The sequence below is a fragment of the Rattus norvegicus genome, chromosome 7 (assembly GCF_036323735.1).
Source record: "Rattus norvegicus strain BN/NHsdMcwi chromosome 7, GRCr8, whole genome shotgun sequence".
NCBI classification, from domain to species: domain Eukaryota; kingdom Metazoa; phylum Chordata; class Mammalia; order Rodentia; family Muridae; genus Rattus; species Rattus norvegicus.
Window position 1 is genome coordinate 56,088,508 of NC_086025.1, and position 11,385 is coordinate 56,099,892.

General features: G+C 43.1%; 1 long non-coding RNA gene across 2 annotated transcripts; it reads right to left on the bottom strand.

Moving 5' to 3' along the window:
• Positions 1 to 7,451: 7,451 nt before the first annotated feature.
• Positions 7,452 to 10,079, bottom strand: LOC120093851 (uncharacterized). Of its 2 annotated transcripts, XR_005487603.2 has the most exons (4): positions 9,887 to 10,046; positions 9,277 to 9,548; positions 8,364 to 8,432; positions 7,452 to 7,741 (listed from the first exon to the last, which is right to left on the bottom strand). It is a non-coding gene; the product is annotated as an uncharacterized LOC120093851 (long non-coding RNA). The 2 variants fall into 2 exon arrangements; XR_005487602.2 differs by having other exon boundaries at positions 9,277 to 10,079.
• Between the last annotated feature and the right edge of the window lie 1,306 nt (positions 10,080 to 11,385).

An 11,385-nucleotide genomic window follows, 5' to 3' on the forward strand; every position in this document is an offset into this window, starting at 1 on the left:
ACACACACAGACCAATACACACACACACACACACACACACACACACACATTGTGCTTTACCTCTACATTACAGTAGAATTCTGCTGATTGCTAGTGAGAACACAAAATTCTCCTTCCAAGAGTGTGAGCTAATTAGGGCGGCCCCAGTGAGGAAAAGTTTAACGGAAAGAAAAAAAGACTCCAAATAATCCTTTCGTGGTTCCTTGAGTTTTCAGTCTTTTATGGAAAAAAAATACCCCCTAAATACAAAGATCCTCACACATCCTAGTTTAGCATCGCGACCAGTAAACACGTTCTACTGAGCACTCTTAGAGTTCAAATGAGACCCTCGCCATCAAGACTCCACCTTGAAGAATCCACTTGTGTCCTCGGTGGCTCCTGTGAGAACCTAAGTGCTTCCACCAGGCCAATTCTATTTCTCAACGTCAAACTGGCCTGAGCCAGCAAGATGACACTGAAAACAATTCAAGACAGAAGTTCAGTGATACAACCACTCAGAGTTAGACTGGTTGTTTAAAAATGGAGCTGCAAAGTTTAGAGAAATCAGTACAGTGGTGTTAGTTCATGAAACGAACTAAACCATCATCTTTTCAAGTTTGGCTAATTAGCATTCTCTGAATAGAAAAGCTTAACTTAAAAATTGGGGAACAATGTGTAAATCTGCAAATGCTTTTCTTATATTGCCCCTAGTGATGATATTTAGGACAACCATTCACTATATCCTTCGATTTGAATATTATGCTTAACTCTTCTACCTCTTAACTCTTTCCCTACCTGAAATTGCTTGAATGACTTTTTCTAAGTAATGGCATAGAGATGTATTATTGTGTCTCTGAGACAGCTGGGCCATCCTAATGATCTATGAGGGAGCTGAGTGTTACATTCAGTCAAATGTGTCTTCATCTGGAAATTCAGAGCTCTGCGTTAGAGCACACGAACACAGCAGAACAGAATGTGTCACTCTTCCGAGTGGAGCTCTAAAACCTCTGTATTTTCTTTCTTACTCCAAAGGAGCTACAATTCCATAAGCTAGTTCACAATTGCCCGCTATATGAGAAGAGCTATAGTGTAGATGGATGAATAGTTAGATGAATTCATCAATGGAAATGAAAAAAAACACATTTAAAAAACTATGAGAAGCAAGGTAGTTTGAATAGTTACCCTAATGGATGGTTCTGACCACTCATAAGGTGCATCTAAAGCCTTTACTTTCTTTTAAATAAAATTCCAACTCTACTTGAATTAAAAATATCTGGGGCCTAGAACAGTTTAATTTTTCCTGAAACACTCTAGGCAGACACCATAATACATGTCGTTTTATTATAGCTAGAACACATACATGCATTTCTAGTTATATCTTCCGTGAAGAAAATGTGTAATACCCTTTTAGCTATGGGATTTAAAAAATCCCAATACACTTATTAATAGTGCCTGTGTTTTGTCCATGGAATCCAGTAGCTGGAAATATTTTCAGACATAATGTAGTCTAAAGTCACACCCAACATAGGAACTTTCAGTAAAACATCCTGCACAGATGGTTACCCTGTCTGTCTACACTACCCATGATCAGGAAATCTCTCAGAATGTGGCTCAGTCACCGAGGAACAACCTCAATTGCTGTAAAACTTCCTTCTTTACCTTTTATCAGCTCTCTAATAAAGTACTCGAACTGTGGGATTGTTCTGGAAAAGGATACTTCTCTACATCTAATGATTGCTTTCTTTCCTTCTTCCTCCCTTCTCTGTTTGTCTGGTGAAGGCAGGTCTGCCTCAAACTCACAATGTCCTGCCTTGACTGCCATGCCTTTCTTTCAGGCCTTCACCACCCTCTAGATGTCAAGAGAAAGAAAAGAAGGAGTGCTAAAGATTCTAGATATCAAAACAGTGTTGTAGAATCATTTGGATGCCTTGGAAGGCAAGTGGCTTCTAAGACCTTAATATTCAACACACAGAACTACAAACCCCAAGCTCAACTCAGTAAACAACTAAATAAGGAGTGATATGGGAGAGCTAACCTTGTAGAAACATATGCAGAAAATCTCTTTGATTTCTGCTAGACTTCAAGTCCGAGGCTACACCTAATTAAAAATAATTAGTAGGAAACTATGTAGGAGTTAGTCGTGTGGTGTGGCTAAAAATGTCTTAACAATCCAAGCTTGATAATAATAGAAATCCAATTAATTTCCCATATCTTGTGAGATTTGCACTTTTTAACAAAAATAAACCACAATCAAAATGCATCTCAGAACGCTGCCCTACAGGTCTTTGGACAGAATAACTGCCCATAAATGGTTAGACCGCCAGAGGATCAGGGAACTGCATCAGATGTGAGAATAGAATCACGGTCAAAGAAGAATATGGACTATGCTACAGGAGACAAAATGACTCCAGACTCTAGGAAATGACTGTGTGTAGTGTGGAGGATCAAGGCCAGGATCCTGTTTTGCTAAGGAGGAATTTTAGCACTGAACCACACTCTCTGGGAAAGGACATTTTAGTACAGAGACTTTGTGGCTGCTCTGTTGAGCATGTGGAACTTCCAGGAGTAGGGTCTTCAAGAACTGCTCAATACCTATGATGGTAATACGGCTGAAGAAAAGTGATCTTTGAAAATAAAATCAAACACGTATTGAATGTCTGCTGGTTGTCAGCTTCTAAACTTAGAGCAGTCATGAAATGAAGCATATTTGTATGTTATAGCCACAGGTTCCCTATTTAATTAAAAGGTGGTTGGGCTGAAGAGATTTTAACTTAGCTCTGCGACTCCATGGCATTCTTTGTGTGCTCTGTCTACAATACTCCAAGCTGTTCAGACTTGGAGGCATTGACAAATATAACTTTATAAAGTACGTTGGGAGAGAAAGGCTTTGTCTGACATTTCATTCTTGAGTCCAAGTCTTGGATGCCTATTATATTTTGAGTAGGAAAGTGCCCCTTGAAGAATAGCCTGTCTCAAGGGGTTACAGCCTGTCATTACAACCATCCTTTAAAGTCAAGTGCTCGGGCCAATTCAGAGCCATACAACCAATAAATAAGATGTCCTCATAATTTGTCTTCCAACTCAGGACATTTCTGAAAGTGGAAGGGATGCTATTAATAACTGTGCCAAGGTAGTATGTGTAGAAAGGGGACTGCCAAGATAAATAAGGACAACGAGTCACACTCCATGGTGGAGGGTGACCTAAGCTTCTGAGAAAAATAAATCCTCTCTGAAACTGAATGCTGAGGCTCCACACACAGGGCCATGTGGGCCTAGCTTTCCTGTCTCCATTTTTTTAATAGAATACTGCGTCCCATCTTCTCCATTCCAGGACTCCAGCCCTCTTCCCCAAGAGATGGTTCTTCATTCTTCATTCATGGGGCATTTTTGTAATGAGCCAACTTAGTAGTAAAAGCTCACCATGTAGGACTTAGGGGCTACCTGCAAGACCATGGTCTATTGATGAGGATGAAGCCAACAGAGAGGAGAGGAGATGTGTGTGTGTGTGTGTGTGTGTGTGTGTGTGTGTGTGTGTGTGTGTGTGTGTGTGTATATATATATATATATAGAGAGAGAGACAGAGAGAGAGAGAGACAGAGAGAGACAGAGAGAGACAGAGAGAGAGACAGAGAGAGAGAGAGAGAGACAGAGGATGAATTAGAGAGAACACTGCGATGGCTGGCTTTTTTTCAGTTTACCTGGTGCTTCTCACTGTGTACTGTGATCTGATGACCAAGTCTTCACATTGCATGAGACACATTAATATTCTCCCAACATTTTTTTTCCTTTTCCCTTCAATTACCTTCAGTCAGATATGGTCATCCAATTCAAACTGCCCTAGTAACTCAAGATGGGAAGAAATGTTTTAAATATAAAAAGACGTCCTTCTCAATTTCTTTCATCCAATTCCCAACTTTGGCTCTCTTCTCATTTTGCTTTTGTTTGTTTGTTTGAAGAATGGGAGATAAGAACTCATTTATCTAAGCTCTCTCTCTTTGAGTCCTGAGTGTCTCTCACCTCCCAGATCTCTGGTACATTCTAGAGCCCCCCCCCCCACACACACACCTGCTACCTCCCTAGGTTGCCTATTTCCATTCTTTCTGCTGGCCCTTAGGGCTTCAGTCCTGTCCCCCAACCCAATACCAGATCACGTTCCCCTTTTCCCTTCCCTCTCCCCTTTCCCACCCATGCCCCTCCTTCCCTTTGCCTCCTATGATTGCTTTCTTTTCCTTTCCAAGTGGGATTGAGGCATCCTCACTTGGGCCCTTCAGCTTGTTAACCTTCTTGAGTTCTGTGGACTGTATCCTGGGTATTCTGTACTTTTTTGGCTAATATTCACTTATTAGCCTTTTGGGCCTGCCTCACTCAGAATGATAGTTTCATTCATTTGCCTGCAAAACTCAGGATGTCCTCATTCTTCATAGCTGAGTAGTATTCCATTGTGTAAATGACCACATTTTCTGTATCCATTCTTCTACTGCGGGACATCTGAGTTATTTCCAGCTTCTGACTATCACAAATAAGGCAGCTATGAACATAGTGGAACATGTGCCCCTATAGCATGGTGGGGCATCTTTTGGGTCTATGCCCAAGAGTGGTATAGCTGGGTCTTCAGGTAGATATATTCCCAATTTTCTGAGAAACATCCAGATTAATTTCCAGAGAGTTGTACCAGTTTGCAATCCCACCAGCAATGGAGAAGTGATCCTCTTTCTTAGATGAAATGCCCTACAGTGGGGAGAGGGAACTTGTAGAGCCCACCTCCAACAAAAAGACAGGGCATGAAATGGAGGGATGGGGTTGCTATCCCACAGTCAAAACTCTGACCAATAATTGTTCCTGTCTGAAAGAACTGCAGGAACAGGAGGTCCAGGGAGAGGACCAAAGTGGGATCCAGCTCAAGGTGGGGAGGCAGGGGACACCCAAGGCCTGACACCATTACTGAGGCTATGGAGTGCTCACAAAAAGGGACCTATCATAACTGCCCTCTGAAAGACCCAACAAGCAGCTGAGTCAGTTGCAGTTATTTACACTCAACCAATGGACAGAAGCTGCTGACCCCTGTTGTTGAATTAGGGAAAAACTGGAGGAAGCTGAGGAGGGGAGCAACCCTGTAAGAGGACCATCAGTTTCAATTAACCTGGACCCCCAAGATCTCTCAGACACTGGATCACCAACCAGGCAGCATACACCAACTGAGATGAGGTCCCCAACACATATACAGCAGAGGACTCTCAGGTCTGGGTTCAGTCAGAGAGGATGCACCTAACTCTCAAGAGACTGGAGGCCCCAGGGAGTTTAGAGGTCTGGTGGGGTGGGTGGGGAGGGGACATAATAGTGGAGTCGGGGGATGGGGCGGGGGGAGGTATGGGATGTGGAACAGTAGGAGGGTGGACCAGGAGGGGAATAAAATTAATGTAAAAATTAATTAATTAATTAATTGAAAAAATAAAAGTAAAAAAAAGAACTTATTTATCAAGTAGGTATTTAAGATTAGCGAGAGAGGGAACACAAGTCAATCAATGTTTTACCTCCTGTACCACACAGACATCTTCTTTGTTGGCTTTGGCTTTCGTCTTGCTCTCTCTGACACAAGTTTCCTCCTATTCTTGTTTTGCTTTTCTAAACATTTCTCCATGTGTTCTAATAACACCTCTACCTTTGCTAACTGCCAAACTGTTAATAACATCTTCTCTGAATGTTCTTCCTAAACAATTACTTACTCGTGACACCAACCAATACTACCAGACTAAGGACTACCTTTCCTCTTCTTTTCTGAGCTCCTAATGTTTGACTCCAGCTGTCTATGGGACACTTTACACTGGGTGACCTTTCAGCAGCTCAAGCTCAACGTGCCCCAAAGTCACTTTATCTTTTTCCAAACTCAGCTGGATTTCTGACGTTTTCATTTTCTCCAAATAGCACTACCCATAGCCCCTGACAATTCTCAAAGCTGCACTTCCCCACCGATGTCTTAGTTCAGGTCTTTGTCTTTCTTGCTTTAACTATTTCACTTCTTTCTTTCCTCTCTTCTTTCCTTCTTCAATAGCCTTCCTCTGTGGTTCCATCATCATACTTCTTAAATTCTTAAATACAGTCAAGTTCAAGCCCCTTCAATAACTATAGGGTAAAATATAGTGTTCAATTGTCCTCAGTAAGACATGTGAGAAGATCACTAATCTAACCTGGGCACACTCCTTGCACTTATCCCAATATTTCTTCATCTGTCACAGAAGGAAGAATGGCCAACCCAATGGTCTGCCCCCTTTCAATGGGCCATACCCTATCATCTTTTGGTGCAAATTGGTAAATATCATGCTGCCTTTTGGTGGTACTTTAGGATAGCACTTCCTTTGTTTTCTTTAGAAATGAAGATATCATGTCATCCCCTAACATGGGAAAGGCCGCAGAGGGTAGTGTGGGCAACAATTAGAGAAAAGCCCAGTCCAGTGGTGAGCTAATGATGTTTCAAAATAATCCTCAACAGCTATCCAATCTTGTTGTCCATCCGAAATCAGATGATACTCAGACATCAAGCTATATTAGCTTTCTGCCATCTCAACTCCTGGACCCCCAAAAATCAACGCACATAACTAAATGGTTATTGTTTTATACTATCAAGTTTAGGGTAGTTTTGTTACAATGTAACTGAAATACTGCCTTGTAACAGCAGTCGTTATCTGCAATGCTAAATGTTGCTTCTTTGTATCAGCCATACTTTGTCCTCAACTATATATAGTCTTTCTCTTTTTATAGTCATAGGCATCCTGACTATGCAACTCGGGATGGCCTTCAACTCACTGTGTAGCTTAGGTGGACCTTGGACTCCCGATCCTATCTCAGCTCTGCCCCCAATCACTCAGCAATGGAATGACTGATATATTAGGGTTATTGTTGCTGAACAAACACCGTAACCAAAAAGCATGGGAGGAAAGAGTTTGCTTGGTTTACACTTCATGGCATGGTTGTCATTGAAGGAAGTCAGGAAAGAAACGATAACAGGGCAGGAACCTGGACACAGGAGCTGATGCAGAGGCCATGGAGGGGTGCTGCTTACTGGCTTGCTCACTGTGGCTTCCTCAGCTTGCTTTCTTATAGAACACAGGACCACTAGCCCAGGGATGACCCCATCCACAATAGGCTAGGAAATCCCACACCAATTACTAATTAAGAAAATGCCTTAGAGCTGGATCTTATGGAGGCATTGAGGTTCCCTCCTTTCAGATGACTCTAGCTTGTGCTCTTAACCACTGAGCCATCTCTCTAGCCCAGAAGTCAGTTTCTTAAGTACAAGTTCAGGAGTGTTGAGCAAGGCCTGGCTATGCATCATGAGGGAGCTCTTCTCCTGCTGAGGACTCATTCTTCAATCTGTTGGGGATAGTTGAGCCTCTGTCCCACCTGGAACTTTTTCTATCACTGAGAGAAATTGTATTTTTCTTTAAACATACATATATGCTCACATTAAGCTTAGATGGTTTGTGCTATGTGCCTTTTAGTGTCATGTAAAACATGTCAGAATACACAGACTGCAGTGTTCAGCCATTCAAGCTCAGTCATGCTGGCTACTGGGTGACAGCTCTGCTCTTTGCCACACTCCACAATCAGACAGTTTTGGGCCCCCTGAGATGACTTGATCCAGAGGGCAGAATTCAACTTGTCTACTTCATCGTCTATTTAACATTCTCTCAGTCAACACAGCATGTGAAGCTTCTTTTCTGTAGCAAGAACTTCCCCAGCCTGGAGTCCATGACACTTTCTTGTCCTTGGAGAAGAAAGGTAAGAAGGAATCAACAAAACCCACAAAATTACAATCTTCCTCATGAAGAACACAGGCAGAGAATCAGCCTAGAGAGTCCCTGTGTATGTCTGTGCCTGTCTGTCTTACACAAATGGTCAGAGAGAAGGCATCTCTGGGAAGACAGTAATTGAACTAACCCTGATCCAGAGAGGTAAATGCCAGTCTCATGAACTGGTAGACACAGAGGTTTCTGGGCTAGAAGTGGAAAGAGCAAAGGCCTCTAAGTAGAAACAGCGTGACATACTTCAGGCACCAGAAGGGCTCACCTTGAGACATGAAACAAAGACTTCAAAAATATATAAAAAATTTTACAGACAAATCCATGGTCACTGTTGGGTCTTAACCTTGTTGGAGACTCCTTAACAAGAAATTCCCACAGAACTTAATGATTTAAACCAGCAGGCATTTATGCTAGGGTTCCATAGGGGTAGTTAGATGCTGCTAGCTGAGTGGCTTTAGCAAAGGGTCCCCAGTACACTGCCTTCCACACAGCAAGGGGAACTGTCACCATTGTCACCAGAGGTATGTCTCAGTGTATGTGGGTTCCCACTTTCGCACCCTCAGTTCCTCACCAGCAAGAGCTTACCTTCCCCCTCATCAGGGAGCTGCCAGGATGTCTGCAGACTCTGCTCACTGGTCCCCAAGTTGGACAAATCTAAGAGAGAGAGACAGCCACACTGAGTCCTTAGAAACTACACATCATTCATTGCTTTTGATGGCTTCTTTTCAGTAAAAGCAAGTCACTAAGTCCAGCTCACACTTAGAGTGGGGAAAAGAAACACAGTAAAGAACCCATACCCATGACTTAAAATCATGACAGCCATGTGAGTCTCTAAAGATGTCCAGGCAGTGACCTCAAGATCAAGGAAGGGGCGGCTCGCAATAAAGGGCAGGGGGCCTGTGCTGCAGACAGACATGGGAAGTCACAAACATAAATGGTATTAGTTGTTAGGACATTGGATGAAACACACACAGACACATACACAAATTAGATGGATAGATAAGATAGACAGACAGACAGACAGATAGCTGCTTGGTTGTTTGTTTGGATAGATGGGTGGGTGGATGGAAAGATAGATAGATAGATAAGATGATAGACAGATAGTCAGACAGTAAGTAGAGGGTCCAGCCCTAAGATCTAGGGTACCCATTTTCAAGTAAAAGTCTGGTGAAGGAAAACAAGTCAAAAATATAAGAAGAAAACCATAGATATTAACATGGAGGAAAACAAGAAAAAAATGGCATCATTGAAACAGAAATGAGCGTTTTGATGATCCTGATTAGCATGATTATACAATGATTGGTAGAATCTACTGAGCATTTTCTATTGCCAGAGGCATTGTTCTAAGTGATCCACACCTAGCCCTTTGACCTGATAAATGAAGGCTGAGAATTTGATTCCCCATATGCAGTTGGAGAAATTCAGGGAAAGTCAGACAATCACTGAGAGCTGAAGGGGAGAGGAAGTACTGACTGACCTGACCCCCGTTTATACCTACTCTCTGAATAGGCCACCCATGGGGTTGTAGACGTTAGAACCCATTCTTCCAATCAAACAGCGAGTATGGCTGCAGGCACCGAAGGTTTTGGGGTGGTTGAAATACTAATGATGAAATCCATAACCTGTGGAATGTAGCTTCTGGCAAGAGAGGAATAGTGAGATGGATACGTAGAGTCTCTTCAGTGGAAAGGAGTGGTAAACGTCGAGTGATAAAGTAGAGAGATCAGGAAACTCGTGCAGAGTGGTCTGGAAGTAACTTTAGAGAGGCCACTTAGAAAGAAATAGAAAGAGGGACACTCAGTTAAAAACCTTCAAGGGAGGGATGAGCCATGGGAGTCTTAGAGATGGGTGGGGGTGGGGCTTTTCAGGCAGAAACAAAGCTAATTTAAAAGGCTCTGAGCAAGTATGTGCATTGGGAAGGAACAGGAAGAAACCCAAACAGTGGTCCAAGAGATAAAGTCAGAAAAGAGTGTCTGGAGAGAGCGGAGAGAGTAGGAGCAGAACAGATGGGGTCTGTTTGGCCAGCAGAGGGTGAACCGTGACTTTTATCCCATGTCCAACAGAGAAGCGTTGCAAAGTTTTTGAGCCAGGAAAGCACATGTTCTGACTTAGGTGTCAAGCTGCTCATTTAGCTGCCGTCATAACTGCAGACTCGAGAGAAGCCAGAACAGTAGCCGGGCCATCTAGGAAGCGACTGCAATAATCTAGGCAGTAGCTGTCAGTGGCTTGGCATGAGATTAGCAGAGAGTTGACAAGACAGACTGGATCCTGGAAGCATTCTGGAATTTGAGCCAACGGAATGCTCTGATGCCTTGGATGCAGGCTCTGTGAGATCAGAGAACATCAAGCTTGACCAACCACTTTGGATGCTGGGAACAATCAGAGTACATCACATAAAACTTACAGTCTTGAGACCAGGCAAGGCCACCAACAAAGCTGGTATAAAAAGCGAAACAGCTGAGGTCAATGTACCAAGCTCAGCATGTCCCCAGCATCTAAGGCTGGGGTGATAAATAAGAACCAGAAAGGGAATCTGACAAGTAGCTACCAGAAGGACAGTTGGGAAAGCAGGCAAGGATGAGGTCCTGGATAACATGGGAGCAAGGACTTCAAGGAAAGCTTGAGCAGATGCTCAAGAGAAGAGAGGCAGGAACCTCCATCAGAACGCCTTAGGAACTGTTCATTGACCTTGATAAGACACTTTCTTGGCTTAGTGATGGAAATGCCTGACTAGAAGGGATTAAAGAGAGAATGAAGAATATAATTAGAGGTGACAAGAATAGGTATGGCTTCTGAGAAACTTGACACTGAAAGGAGGGGAATCCATGGGGGCTAGTCAGGCAAAGTGAGGTCAAGGTTCATTTTTTGTTGTTTTGTTTATTGAGACAGGAGCTCATGTAGGCTAGCTTCCAACTCTCTGGGGAGCAGATGCCAGCATTGACTCATAATTGTTCTACCTCCACTTCCCTGCAGTTATGGGAAAGGACCATGTTATTGCTGTTTCTAAGTGATGCGCATTTGTGGGCTGCTGGAAGTAGTGTGATCGAGAGGGAAGCATAGGTGGTGACAGATGAGTGGGCTGGTATCTGGGCCATGTCAGTGAATATCTGGAGGAAGTTAGGATCTAGCCAACAACGGAGAAGTTTGACCTCACTCAAGACTATAGTCACAAGGGTGAACAGGACAGGATATTGTACTTAGATGGTGGTAACAAACCCATTCATTCATGGGTACCTGTAGAGGTCCTTTCAGGTTGACTCAGCCTTCTGTACAACTGGAAAATAAGACATGAGCTATCCATAAAATTAAGACTAGAAGTTGATGTAGGTCCAAGGGAAGGAGAGAAAGCACAGAACACTGAGAAGCAGGGGGGTCAAGGAGGGATTAACAAACTCGAGCTTCTGGGATGTATTAACAATCTGCTTACAAGTTGGAAATCACACATTTAAGGCCAATTCCTCCTGTGTGTTTTCTGAATACAGATTCAGGGAGACACCAAGAGGTTTCCAGTGGTAGAGGATGGGGGTGCACACTTTTAATACTATCACACAGGAGGCAAAGACAGGCAAGAGTCTGAGTTTGAGGCCAGCCTGGTGTACAAAATGAG